The sequence below is a fragment of the Manacus candei genome, unplaced genomic scaffold (genome assembly GCF_025592945.1).
Source record: "Manacus candei isolate 608988 ecotype Guabito, Panama unplaced genomic scaffold, ASM2559294v1 h1tg000099l, whole genome shotgun sequence".
Lineage (NCBI taxonomy): Eukaryota > Metazoa > Chordata > Aves > Passeriformes > Pipridae > Manacus > Manacus candei.
The window spans coordinates 422,289-435,545 of record NW_026138147.1 but is presented as its reverse complement, the minus strand read 5'-3'; the positions used below and the strand labels follow the sequence as shown (position 1 = coordinate 435,545).

Here is a 13,257-nt window from a genome sequence, read left to right as displayed (position 1 = left end):
GGATTAGTCCCACCTCAAGCAAAGGCAAACCCATCCGAGGGATTGTTTTTGCTCAGGGACCTGGTTCCACCTGGTGGGTAATGTAAAAAGATGGAGAGACACGTTGTGTACCACAAGGGGACCTAATTTTGAGTGAGAATGGTCTGTAATGTTTCATTGTATATATATATATAGATAGATAGATGTATATAGTTTTAAAGGGATAGTTTTTAAAGGGGGTTAATTTGGGCATGACATGGATGGCATAGAATAAGGGGTGGATAATGTCCTAGTTAGGACAGCTGAGATCAGTTCATCATGGTGGGTGTAACCCAAAACTGTATTCTATAGCCTTCCATGTCATTTCCCAGAAACTAGACTATTGTCGTCAATAGACTATTCGCACCCTCTGCCCATAGAGCCTGACTCCTCAGGCTATAAACTAGGTGTTAAGAGGCCTGTGAGATAGGAGGATGTTTCTGTCCTTACACCCTTTGTGGAACTCCCCGCCCTGAGGGGAGCACTGAACATTCCTGCCTGAACTGGAGGATATATAATCTTGGAGTTTTGGAACATTTTTGAACCCACTCGTGGGATCCAGAGGAAGGCTGCATCTCATCGCTCTCAACCAGACTTAGACCACCACTGGACTGCGATCACCAGTTCTGCCCAGACTGCAGCAGCTCTCCCACCAGCAGGCCCTTCCCCTCTCCCTTTACTTTGGACTCAAACAGGGCCCAAGGAACACCACTTTGTTCAGGCCCCAGGGCACTGGGTTATACATTTGGGTTTTTGTGGGTTGAGACCAATTGTTAGTTTGTATTATTGTATTTACTGTATTATTTTAATAAATTGTTATTCTGACTTATAATCTCTCCTTTGAGTTGAGTTCATCCCCCTGCTGGTTAACTTTTAAACCAGCACACTATACTAATACACAAAAACAGTAAATCAAGTCCGGGCACGTAAGTCTTGCAGTTCCTTTGTGTACAGTTACTCAGTTAATTCAGATGCTGTTCCAGTGTCTCCCTCTTCAGCAGGTGCAGGGGAATCAGGTGTTGAAGAGGCTGGAGGTGGTGGTGTAAGGTCAGGTGAGGCTGCAGGCACCGCAGGTGTCTCTCCTCCTCGTTCTCCAGGGCTCTCAGTCGCTGGCTTGACCCAACGACTGGGAACCCACAGGGTACCTGTAGAAGTAGACACACAGAAGTAGCCTCGGCCTATAAAGATGACTTCTGCTGGACCTTCCCACATCCCAGTTTTAGGATTCCGATAATGAACCTTCATGGGTGGTCCTTTTGACACCTGCTCTTTCTGATTATGTTTGACGATAGGAGGTACTGAATCATCTCCGAAAATACACAAATGGTTAAGGACAAAAAGAGTTTTGCTAACTCTCTCTCGGGCATCCCTGATGTCTTTGTATTTCTCAAGGTAGCTTTTAATTGTTCCATTCATTCGCTCTACTATAGCTTGTCCAGTAGGTGAATGAGCTATGCCCGTAACATGCTTTATGTCCCACTGCTGCAAGAATTGTCCCAGAATCTTGCTAACATAGGCAGGTCCGTTATCTGTTTTTAACGTTTTAGGGACTCCCATTGTGGGAGGCGTGTCTGGATGCACAGGGGATGTGCCAGGGCGATGGACCTGAGGAGACATGCGCAGTCACATATAACTCTATTGGCTGAAGAAGTCACATGGTACACAGGGATTTAAGAGTGGGAATTTTGAATAAAGTTCTCTTTGACCACACCATCCACAAGGAGCATCATTCATTCCTTGTTATACAAGGGTCGCCTGCTACATGTGGCGCCCGAACGGGACATCTTTAGCTTATATTAAGTGAGATATCTATCCTGGATCAGGAGATCAGCTGGTGTCTCCGGGATCGTCTCAATTTTCGGAGACGGGGGACTTTACCACAAAAAACCCTGACGTCAATAAACCCCGTGCTCTTAGTGGCTTCTAAGAGACGGACAGTTAGTTTAGCGAGCTCAATAATAGTAAGATAGTGCACGGAAGAAGAGAAGAAAGAGTTAAGGAACAAACCGAGAGGTCAAAGCAGCCACTGGAGAGAGTGGAGAGGGTCAACGCAACATCGAAAGCGGTGAGTGACTGGGACGCACCCCGCACGTCTAAGACTGCTCCCTGGGCGAAAGCGTGCCTGCAGCTCGGAGAACGAGCCGCGGAGCACCTTAAGATCGTCAGGGAAAGGCCTGTTAGTCCCCTGAGTGTCGGTCATCTGGTAAAGCGACTCTTCGCTACCGACTGTGTGGACCACGTGCAAGAAGTGGTTTGCCGCTGCCGCGTCCTAGCAACCCCAGCCACCGCTGACCCCCGCGGAGCCCCCGCTCCAGTTTTCTGTCCAGTAGAAACTGACCGTGGCTCCCCGCCTGCTCACCGCCGCTGACTGACCCTGCGGCGTGCTTAAAAAGCACTACCAGCAAAAAGCCCCTGCGCCGTATTCAGACCGCGCGGGCTTCACCGAGGCGAACGCCGCGCTCACCGGAGACAGAGCCGGGACCACGCCGAGCCGCCGCCACGTGACTGAGACGCCGCCGCCAGCGCCGCCGCTTCGTTCGCCGCTTTGCAGCCCGCACACGCCGATCGCCGCAGCCCCAAGCCGCCGCCTCTACAGCCAGCCCCCGCGTCCGTCGCTACAGCTGCCCGTGCCTGCCGCCGCCGCTTGCCGCTTGCCGCCTGCACCGGGACATCAGCCGCCGCCGACGGGACGCCACAGCCCAGCCGACAGTGAGCCAACACAAATCAACAAACCGACAGACCCTCTTCAGCAGCGCACCCCAGCAGCGCCGAGACACAAAGGTAACATGGGAAACTTTTTCCCTACCGAAGTATCACGGGACACAGAAGCACTGGCTGCTCTGCTGAATCCTTACTCTGTTCGGGTTACAAGGGCTGAATTATCAGAGTTGGTGCGGCTCATTAAAGCAGCCGTACCAGAACTACCTCTGGTTGAAGCCCTCAACATTCACATATGGGACAAAATAGGCAATCTTATCAAACTCAAGGCTCAGAGAGGGGATTCCCAAGCAAACAATGCTTACCCAGCCTGGCAAGCTATAATGACTGCATTAAGCAGATCCCACCAAAGAACGACGAACACATACACCCCCACTCAGGCTGCAAGCAACAACCCCACTTTTACGCGCCGCAGTTTGAACTCACAAAGCTCCGCGGGGGGAGGGGGTGGAGCCGTTCACAATTCAACTCCGGGGAAGGGAACCGGGAGCCCAAGGGACACGGACCGGCGGGAGGGAGCGGGGCCCCAGATGCGAGGTTCCAGTCAGTGGGACAGCAGCAGGGGGTCCCGTGACGGGAGTGGGGGGGCTAGCCCAGCTTACTCGCCAACCCATCCCGCGCATGAACGCCGAGTACGCGCCCAGGAGCGGGCACCACCATCTCGCCCGCCACGCGGTTCGGACACCGACCCGTCCTTCCCCGCCCCCGCGCCGTACTCCCCAACCACCACCACCACCCACCCACAGACAGCCGCTTTCGCAGGAGCTGCGGGGGGGGAATGGGAGGAATGGGGGGAGGAGGAGGGGGATTTCGGGATAGCTCCGCCGGCAAGGGATGAAGCAACATACCGAGAAGGTACAATTGATAGGTGGGCTTTATGCAGAGAAGAGGCATTGCGTACTGGGGACTTACAAGTTATACAAGCATGTCCAGTAATTATCGGTCCACGTCAAAGCCGCAGGTTCCAACCATTACCACATGAACTAACCAAAGAACTAAGACAGTTAATGAGAGAAACTGGTGTATCATCCCCTAACACGCTTGCATTTTTAGAGTCACTAAGTTCCACATACATCTTCATGCCTCATGACTGGAGAACCTTGTTACAAATAAGCCTTTCTAACACACAATACAATGTATTGCTGAACGATTTTAGAGAAATCTGTTCTGCTTACGCTAATGACCCACAAGCAGGGGTATCAGCACACCAACTCACAGGGGATGGGAACTATCGTTCCATAGATGCTCAAACCGGGTACAATAGAGAGGTATACGAGGTAATAGCAAAACATGCCATGCGGGCAATAAGAAAATTACCTACATCAGACAGAGATGCAAACTTGTCATTCACCAAAATAATACAGGGCCCAACAGAACCTTACACAAAATTCCTAGATTGGCTGCAATCTGCTCTGGATAGGCAGATTGAAAATGAGGAAGCCAGGGAAATCCTTAGTAGAAGACTGGCTTTTGAAAATGCTAATGTGGATTGTAAAAGAGTTCTGCAAACCCTTCCTAAGAGGGAAACTTGCAGTATCTCAGAATTAGTTCGTGCCTGCCAAGAGGTGGGTTCTTTAACACATCAATCAGATTTGCTAGCAGTAGCACTGAGTACTCAGTTAAGGACACAGCAGGGGGCCAGACCCAAAGATGGTTGTTTCATTTGTGGGGCCCCTGACCATTTCCAAGGGGACTGCCCTCAGAAACCTCTAGCATTGGCACCTCGAAAGCAACCCAAAGCAAGGAGGATGCCAAAAAACTGGAGGCGAGGGGCGCTGTCGCACGCCCCGGTACAGCAATCACATGCAACACAGGGGAACAGGCTGGCGATTTGTGCCCCCCCAGCTCAGCCAGCGCTCTGTGCCCCTGCACCCCAGCCAGCGATCTGTGCCCCGCCACATCAGCCAGCGCTGGGCTGGACTTATCCAACAGGGACACAGTCCTCATAACTTCCACTGAGGTGGTGCTAATCCCGACTGGACATCGGGGTCCCCTTAATCCAGGGGTACATGCACTGCTGTTTGGAAGGTCCTCTACCACCAGAATGGGTTTGTTTGTGCTGCCAGGTGTAATAGACTCGGATTCTCATAGCGAGATTCTGATAATGGCATGGACCCCTTCACCCCCCTGCTTCATCCCGAAAGGACAGAAGCTTGCTCAGTTAATCCCCTTCTACAGTACGTCGCCTGCAGGGGAGGGGGGGAGGGAGCGGGGTTCAGGGGCCTTTGGCAGCACGGGACAACCACAGGTTTACTGGGCAGCAGCCATCACAGCAGCACAGCCGCTCATGACGTGCCAGGTTAATGGGCACCGATTTACAGGCCTTTTGGATTCGGGAGCCGATGTTTCCATCATAAAGGACTCCGAATGGCCACTTGACTGGCCTACTGTCTGCCCAGCTGCAACCATTCAAGGGGTGGGAGGCACACAAAGACCCAGACAGAGTGCTCAAGTACTCACTGTCTTGGGACCAGAGGGGCAAGTAGCAAAGGTAGCTCCATTCATAGCCCCGATCCCTTGCTCTCTGTGGGGACGTGATATACTTTCACAGTTTGGCACAGTAATGCAAATTCCTCCTGCAAGCAGCCAGGTTTTTCAATAGGGGCCATTGGTCAGCCGTCCCAAGCACCAATTAAGCTGGTCTGGAAAAGTGACCACCCGGTCTGGGTAGACCAATGGCCCATGAAAAAAGAAAGGCTTGAACATTTAAAGATGCTTGTAGAGGAACAATTGGAAGCAGGACACATTGTGCCAACAAATAGTCCCTGGAACACTCCTGTATTTTGCATTCCCAAAAAAACTGGCAAATGGAGGATGATTCAGGATCTCAGAGCAGTAAACGCAGTCATTGAGTCTATGGGGGCATTGCAACCAGGATTACCCTCACCTGCTATGCTCCCAGCGAACTGGCCTCTGACAATAATTGATTTAAAGGACTGCTTTTTCACCATATTCCTGCACCCCGAGGATGCCCCAAGGTTTGCATTTTCTATTCCAGCATTAAACAACTCACAGCCTATACAAAGGTATCACTGGGTTGTTCTCCCTCAGGGGATGAAGAACAGTCCAACCATATGCCAAACAGTAGTTGCAAATGCTATTCAACCCGTCAGAAAACATTTTCCCTCTGCAATAATCTACCAATACATGGATGATATTTTAATAAGCATGGCCACAGAAAATGAACTGCAAATTGTTGTTACTGCTTTAACTGATGCTGTCCAAGAAGCAGGCTTACAGGTTGCAGAAGAGAAAATCCAGCGATCGCAGCCCTGGAGCTATCTTGGATGGAGAATCACGCAACAACAGATTTCCCCACAGCCGCTGCAGCTCGAGGTAAAAGACACTTTAACCTTACATGAGCTGCAAAAACTCCTGGGAGCTATTAATTGGTTAAGGCCTGTTCTAGGCTTAACCACAGAGGAGCTACACCCTCTCTTTGTGTTACTAAAGGGGGACTCTGATCTGACATCTAATAGGGCTCTGACAGCAGAGGCCAAACAGGCGTTAGACATCTGTGCCAAGGCGATCGAATCTAGGCAGAGCAGAAGGAGAGATCCTGAACTGCAAATCTGCCTGGCCTTAATTCCCAGCAGGTACCAGCCATTTGCAGTCTTATTCCAGTGGGACCAGACTGAAAAGGACCCACTGCTGGTTCTAGAATGGCTATTTCTGCCCCACACCCCACCTAAAACTGTATGGACAATTAATGAAATGTTTGCTAAGCTTGTTATTAAAGGCAGAGTTCGATTACAGGAACTAGATGGAAGGGATCCAGCGGTCATTACATTCCAGCCACGAAGGACAATTTAGCTTGGATGCTAGCTGAGGACACCGAGTTCCAAGCTGCCTTAGCAGGTTTTGATGGTAACATTTCAGTTAATCTCCCTAAGCACAAACTTTGGGCAGAAATCGGTAATTTGCCTTTAAGAACCACGACTAGATGCAGAAGTGAGCCAGTAAAAGGCCTCACAGTTTTTACAGATGCATCTGGGCGATCACAGAAAGCTGCAGTGACTTGGATAAATCCTGATACCGGACAATGGGAACAAAAAGTACAGACCATGAACCAATGCTCTGTGCAGGTTCTGGAACTGGCTGCCATTCGTATTGCCTTGGAAAAGTTTTCTGAACAACCTGTTAATATTGCCACTGATTCTTGTTATGCTGCAGGGCTAGTTTCACGTCTAGAATGTTCATTTCTTCGGGATGTTTCTAACCCTCATTTGTTGTTTGAAATGCGTTGTATTTGGTTCCTTGTCAATCACAGAAGGTTTGATTTTCATATAATGCACATCAGGTCTCACACTGACATGCCAGGGCCAATAGCTGAAGGGAACCGAGAAGCTGACAAAGCAGCAATGTTCAACACAGTACCTAGGACCCTTGAGCAAGCAAAATTGTCCCATTTGTTTTTCCACCAGAATGCACGCTCTCGAAAGAGACAATTCAAAATTGCTATCAATCAGGCCCGAGATATCATATTGACTTGTCCAGACTGTCAAAAAATTACCCCCATGCCATCTCAGGAAGGTGTTAACCCCAGAGGGTTAATATCCAATCAGATATGGCAAACAGATGTTACACACATCCCAGAATTTGGCCCCTTGAAATATGTACATGTAACTGTAGACACACATTCACAGTACATCACTGCTACAGCACACACAGGTGAGAAAGCCAAGGATGTAATAAGACACTGGCTAAGCTGTTTTGCTACCCTTGGCACTCCACAACAGATTAAGACCGATAACGGACCAGCATACGTCTCTGAAAAGGTAAGGAATTTCCTATCAGAATGGGGAATTTCACATATCACAGGGATCCCACACTCACCTACGGGACAAGCAATTGTAGAAAGGGCACACCGCACACTGAAAGAGATGCTAATAAAACAAAGAGGGGGGGAGAAGCTATACAGTCCGCAAGAACGTTTGTGGAAAGCCACATATGTGATCAATTTTTTAAATTGTGACAGTGCTGAAAGAAGCAGAAACGAGAAGCAGCACAAATCTCAGGCGTTTGCCTCTCCCAGGCCATTAGTCATGGTAAAAGATTTGATCTCGGGACAATGGACAGGACCTTTAGATCTTCTGACTTGGGGGAGAGGTTACGCTTGTGTGGCAACAGGAAAAGAACTGAAGTGGATTCCCTCCAGGTGTGTAAAGCCCTATTTGGATACACAATCACAGCTGCAGGAACCAGATAACTGAGGAGTTTAAAAACAGTTATGTTATGTTTCAGTTTATATTAATGACCAATGTGGTGACAAGCAAACTGCAAATATTGGTGTGTGTATGTGTGTGCGTGAATGATGACGGCCGTCGTGTGTGAGATGAGTGAATGAATAAGAGAGTTGTGTGACTGGAAAACATAAAAACACAGAATACCTCACAAGACCACATTACCTACACCACAAGGTCACCTTGAAAGAATTGAGTTTTGATATGCTTACCCTATTTCTTGAATAAAGTTTGAAATCCCCAGTTATTAAAAAACCCTCAGAATAATAAAGGTTATAGTTTACACACAGTTGGGCTAAAGGCCCCAAGTTAATAAAATAATTATCCAAGTTGCACTACCCTATAGGAATATAAGGTTTTAAAAGGTTTACATTAGAGTTAAGAAGCTAAGCGAAGCAATGCGCTGGGTCGCTGCGAAGCTTGGTAGTTTACAATGTTCTGGTTGTTTGCACTGTTTTTTGCACTGCTTTTTGTGACTTAAGATATTAGAGAGAGGGGATATGTGGGAGGCGTGTCTGGATGCACAGGGGATGTGCCAGGGCGATGGGCCCGAGGGGACATGCGCAGTCACATATAACTCTATTGGCTGAAGAAGTCACATGGTACGCAGGGATTTAAGAGTGGGAATTCTGAATAAACTTCTCTTTGTCTCACCACCGCACGAGGAGCATCATTCATTCCTTGTTATACAAGGGTCGCCTGCTACACGCGGGAAAGGCTCCCGGCAGCCCGGGGGACCAGCCACGAGGCACGGGAGGGCCCCCCCGGCCGCAGGCGCCGCCCCCGGTAGCTTTAATAGAATTGTTTCAATAATTGCTTCAATATAGTGCACTGTCCTATCTTATACTGTACTACTAGTAGTTTTAGCCTTTATACTGTCTAGTAAATAATTCTGATTAAGGTCTTTTGTCTGATCTTTTGTAAGAATAAATGATTCAATTTATATCAATATTCTCATTTGGCCAATCATTAAAACCTGTGGGACAAAAGTGGTTCAATCCCACTTCTGTAATTCCTTAAATTTAATTTGTTGACAAAATCTGAGGCAAAGATTGGATCCCTTATTCCTTGAGGCTCTGCAGTGGGACAATGGCTCCCTGATTCCATGAGGTTGCACTGTTTCCCAGTGTTCTTTGGCTCCAGAAGGCCCTGCAGTGCACTGCAGTGCCCACAATGGCCCACTGATTCCATCATTTTCCCCAGTGTCACAATGGCCCCTTGATTCCATGAGGTTCCCCAGTGTCACAATGGCCCACTGATCCCATCATTTTCCCCAGTGTCACAATGGCCCCTTGATTCCATGAGGTTCCACAAAGTCCCATTGGGTCCCTTTGGTTCCAAAAGGTTCTGGGATCTCACACTGGCCCCTTGTTTCCCTGACGTTCCACAGAGTCCCGGGGTCCTTTTGATTCCATGAGGTTCCGCAGTGTCCCATGTTCCCTTTGGTTCCAGGAGGCCCCAGTGGATTCCAATGGCCCCTGGATTCCAGGAGATTCCCCAGTGTCCTGGGGTTCCCTTGTCTCCCTGACTTTTGGCAGTGCCCAGGGTCCCTTTGTTCCCAGGAGGTTCCTTCATTTCCATCAGGCCCTGCCACGTCCCAGACTCCCTTTGGTTCCGTGAGGTGCTGCAGGGTCACAATGTCCCCTTGATTCCAGGAGGTTCTGCCATGTCCCAGGGTTCCTTTGGTTCCATGGGGTTCCACAGGGCCAAAACTCCCTGCTTCTTATCCTTCCAAAATTCTTGGGCCCATTCTACCCCTGCCTGGGACGGAGCACCATTGTGTTTGTGCAGGAATGGATCCATGGCCATCCTGCCACTGCACCAATTGAATGCTGCACAAACGTCACTGCAGGCCCGACCCTGGATGCAGGAACAGTCTGGGAACTCCAGGCCTGCCCCATTCAGCAGAGCCAGTCGGGGTCCCAAAGAGCACAATGGCTTGACTGCAACCCCTGCAGGTCTCTGGCATTGCTGGGGACAAATGCAGGAACTGCCAGGAGCTCTGCAGAGCCCTGACAGTGCCACTGCAATCCCAAGCTGCATTGCCCGGGGCAACCCTCAGCACAGCCAAGGCCACAACCCTTCCTGAAAGGTGTCCCTTCTGGGCAGGGCCAGGGGGACAAACCCCTCCATCTGTCCCTGCACATGTTGGGTCCAATTCTCAGCCCCCACTTAGGGACAAAGTCAGGCTACACTGTGTGTTTAGCTTTGCATTTCCTTCACTCTTTTGTGCTTCCAACACACACACCCCCCAGTCTGGGCAGAGTCTGGCCCCCCAAAGAACACAAGACCTGACTAGTTGTGGCTCCTGCTGCAGTGGCTGGAACTTGGGCCACAATCTGTGCCAGGAGCAGAGAGGTCCCTCCCCACAGAAACTTCCTGGCCATGGAGTTCGTAAGAAAACGGGACAGGCTGTGGGGATCATTTGCAGGGCACAGTCAAGGACGTGCCTTGATCAGCCTCCTGTTTAACAGGACCAGCTTTTTCAGCCTCTTTGCTCTCTGTTTTCTCATGCTTGTTCCTCCAGTGACCACTGGGATCCTCCCCTTGCTTTAGTTCCTTCCAAGACATCCCAGGACAAGTCTTGCCCAGTCCCCAAATCCCCTTTCTGGCTGCCCATCATGAGGTTCAGAGCACATCCACTTCTCTTGGAACCTGTTGCAGTTCTTGCCAACCCCACTGGTAAATATTTCTTCATTTTATCCAATAGAAAGCTCCCCTAGGTCAGTTGAAATCCATTGCCCCATGTTCTGCCACTCCAGGCCTTGGTAAAATGAATCCCTGGGACTATCTCAGGCTAGGAGCACAATGTTTTCATCTGCAAAACCCTTGGAGAGTGCTCAGAAATGTCCCTACACAAAGTTTGTGCCCATCTTTCTTAGAAGCCCCTGTGGTGGTGCATCCTCCCCCATTGTCCTCAGGCCTGGTCAGTGATCTCAGGAGCTCCTGACAAGCCTTGGCCAAACCAGCTGAGCAATGAAGAGCCCCTGGACTGGACCAGGGGTGTGGGGAAGTGTCCCTGGAGTGGGAATCTCTAATTCAGTCTCTGTTAAAATATTAGCAAATGCTATTGAATCACTTGATAATTGTTAAACTGATCAATAAGCAAATGCTACTAATGTCTTTTGCCCCCTTATCTTTGGATCCAAATCCTTTGGGCCCTGACCCTCTGGCATCCCAAGGCTCTGTGGAAATCATTCCCTTTCATCAAAAAATATCTATTTTTCGTGACGTCCACTTTAAAATCTTCCTCCTTAGCTGAACAACAAAACAACTGCAATTAGTTGTTGATGTCTTGAAGACTTGAAGACAATTAAAGGAAGGGAAAGAATTTGGTTTTTTGTGTTTTAATGAGTCCCACAATGTGTTTGGAGCTGCATGCATTCTCCTCAGGTGCTGAGAGAAGACTGAAGCAGCTGCTGAAGAAGTCAGAAGCCAAACTGCAAGTGCCTTGAAGCATTGCTGGGCCCCACTGAGGGCAGGCACTGCCAAAGCCTCCCCAGGGACTCCTTGGAGCAGCTCCTTGGAGGCCAGGAGTGCAGGCAGACAAAGGCTCTGGGCAGGCCCCTGCAATGCTGAGCAAAGCCTGCCTTGGTTTTGTGGAGCACAAAGGCCAAGGCCTGAGCCCCAGGCCCTGGCCCAGCAGATCCTGTCCCTCCCGGCTGGCTCAGGGCTGTTTGGGGGCACTGGGATGGGAGGGGAGGAACAACAAAGGCCCAAAACTGGGCAACCCCTGCCAGGCTGCTGAGGGAGGGGCGAGGCAGAAACCAAGTGCAGAACCTGCCAGGCATGTTGCTTGTGGTGGCCTGAGTGGCAGAGGCAGCTGCCAGAGGCAAGGGGACAAAGGCCTGGGTGCCTTTGGGCCTTGCAGCCCTGCCAGAGCCCTTGGCCATCTCTCCTGCAGGCTGTCCTGCCCTGGCCCTGCTGCTGCTCTGGCCTTGCAGGCTGCACACACCCCTCCTGCTTTCCCACCCCCTCCCAGCAGCATTTCTAGACCCTCCCTGATGGCTCTGCACCAGCTCTGGCTGTTGCCATGGGCACTTGGCCTTCTGAACTTGGATCCTGAGCCCCTGTGCCACAGGACATCCCTGCCAGAGCCCAGGCCCTTCTCCTGGGGGTCACTGCAGAGCTGAGCAGATCCAGGTCACCTCCCATTCCTCTGCCAACCCCCTGGGCCTGCTCTGGGCCCTGCAGGTCCTTGCCCTGCTCCCAAGGGCTGTGGGGGTGCTGAATGGTCAGGGCTTGGGGTTTAGAGCTCAGGCTGGGGATGAGGCACAACTTTGGGAGCTTTGTTGTTCTCCTGGTGGTGTCTGGTTCATGATTAGGGGAAGAGCTTTTTGGTCTGGGTTAGGATTAAAGCTTGGCTTTTTATACTGGTAATACAGGTTTGGGATTAGGGTGGGCATTAGAGGACAAATAAGAATTTGGAGTTCTGGCTTTTGGGTTTGCCTTCAAGGTCCAGTTGAGGTTGGGATTAGAGCAGTGGATTCCTTTCAATGGGAGGGGCAGCACTTTGGGTAGTGGTGTGGTTTGAGGTTACAAAGAGAGTAAAAGTCCATCAGGACTGTTTTCACAGTCAGTTTTTCAGCACCCTCAGAATTACCTAAACCTGTTTTTACCTCATCAAAATCCTTCCTATCTGTTGGCCAAGCCCCTCTTTCCTTCCCGAAATATCCAATCCTTTTTGTCCCAGTTCCTCCCAATCTCCCCCAAACTTTCATCTGGGTGGGATCAGCTTTGTGATGACACACATGGAATCAAGGGGCCATTGTGGCACTGCAGGGCCCCATGGAAACAAAGGAACCCTGGGACACTGTGCAAATCAAGGAGGCATTGTGCCACTGAAGGCCCTATGCACCAGAGGACACTGTGGAAAGTCATGGAATGCAGGGGCCATTTTGGCACTACAGGGCCCTCTGGAGCCAAAGGAACCCATGGACAAATTGGAATCTCATGGAATCAAGGTGCCATTGTGACACTACAGGGCCTTAGGGATGCAAAGGAGCACCAGGACTCTGTGGAATCTTGTGGGACGAAGGGGCCATTGTGACACTGAGGAATCCCATGGAATCCAGGGGCCATTGTGACACTGAGGAATCCCATGGAATCCAGAGGCCATTGTGACACTGAGGAATCCCATGGAATCCAGAGGCCATTGTGACACTGAGGAATCCCATGGAATCCAGAGGCCACTGTGACACTGAGGAATCCCATGGAATCCAGAGGCCATTGTGACCCTGAGGAATCCCATGGAATCCAGAGGCCATTGTGACACTGA

At 50.3% G+C, this 13,257-nt stretch overlaps 3 protein-coding genes across 3 annotated transcripts in view; 1 reads left to right on the top strand and 2 right to left on the bottom strand.

The window, feature by feature from the left end:
* The window catches only part of LOC127461278 (uncharacterized), a 129,636-nt gene that overhangs the window by 69,961 nt on the left and 46,418 nt on the right, over positions 1-13,257 (bottom strand). The window lies entirely within an intron of this gene.
* The window catches only part of LOC127461277 (uncharacterized), a 107,631-nt gene that overhangs the window by 61,486 nt on the left and 32,888 nt on the right, over positions 1-13,257 (bottom strand). The window lies entirely within an intron of this gene.
* Positions 1-13,257, top strand: part of LOC127461290 (uncharacterized protein K02A2.6-like) — a 31,328-nt gene that overhangs the window by 1,011 nt on the left and 17,060 nt on the right. The window lies entirely within an intron of this gene.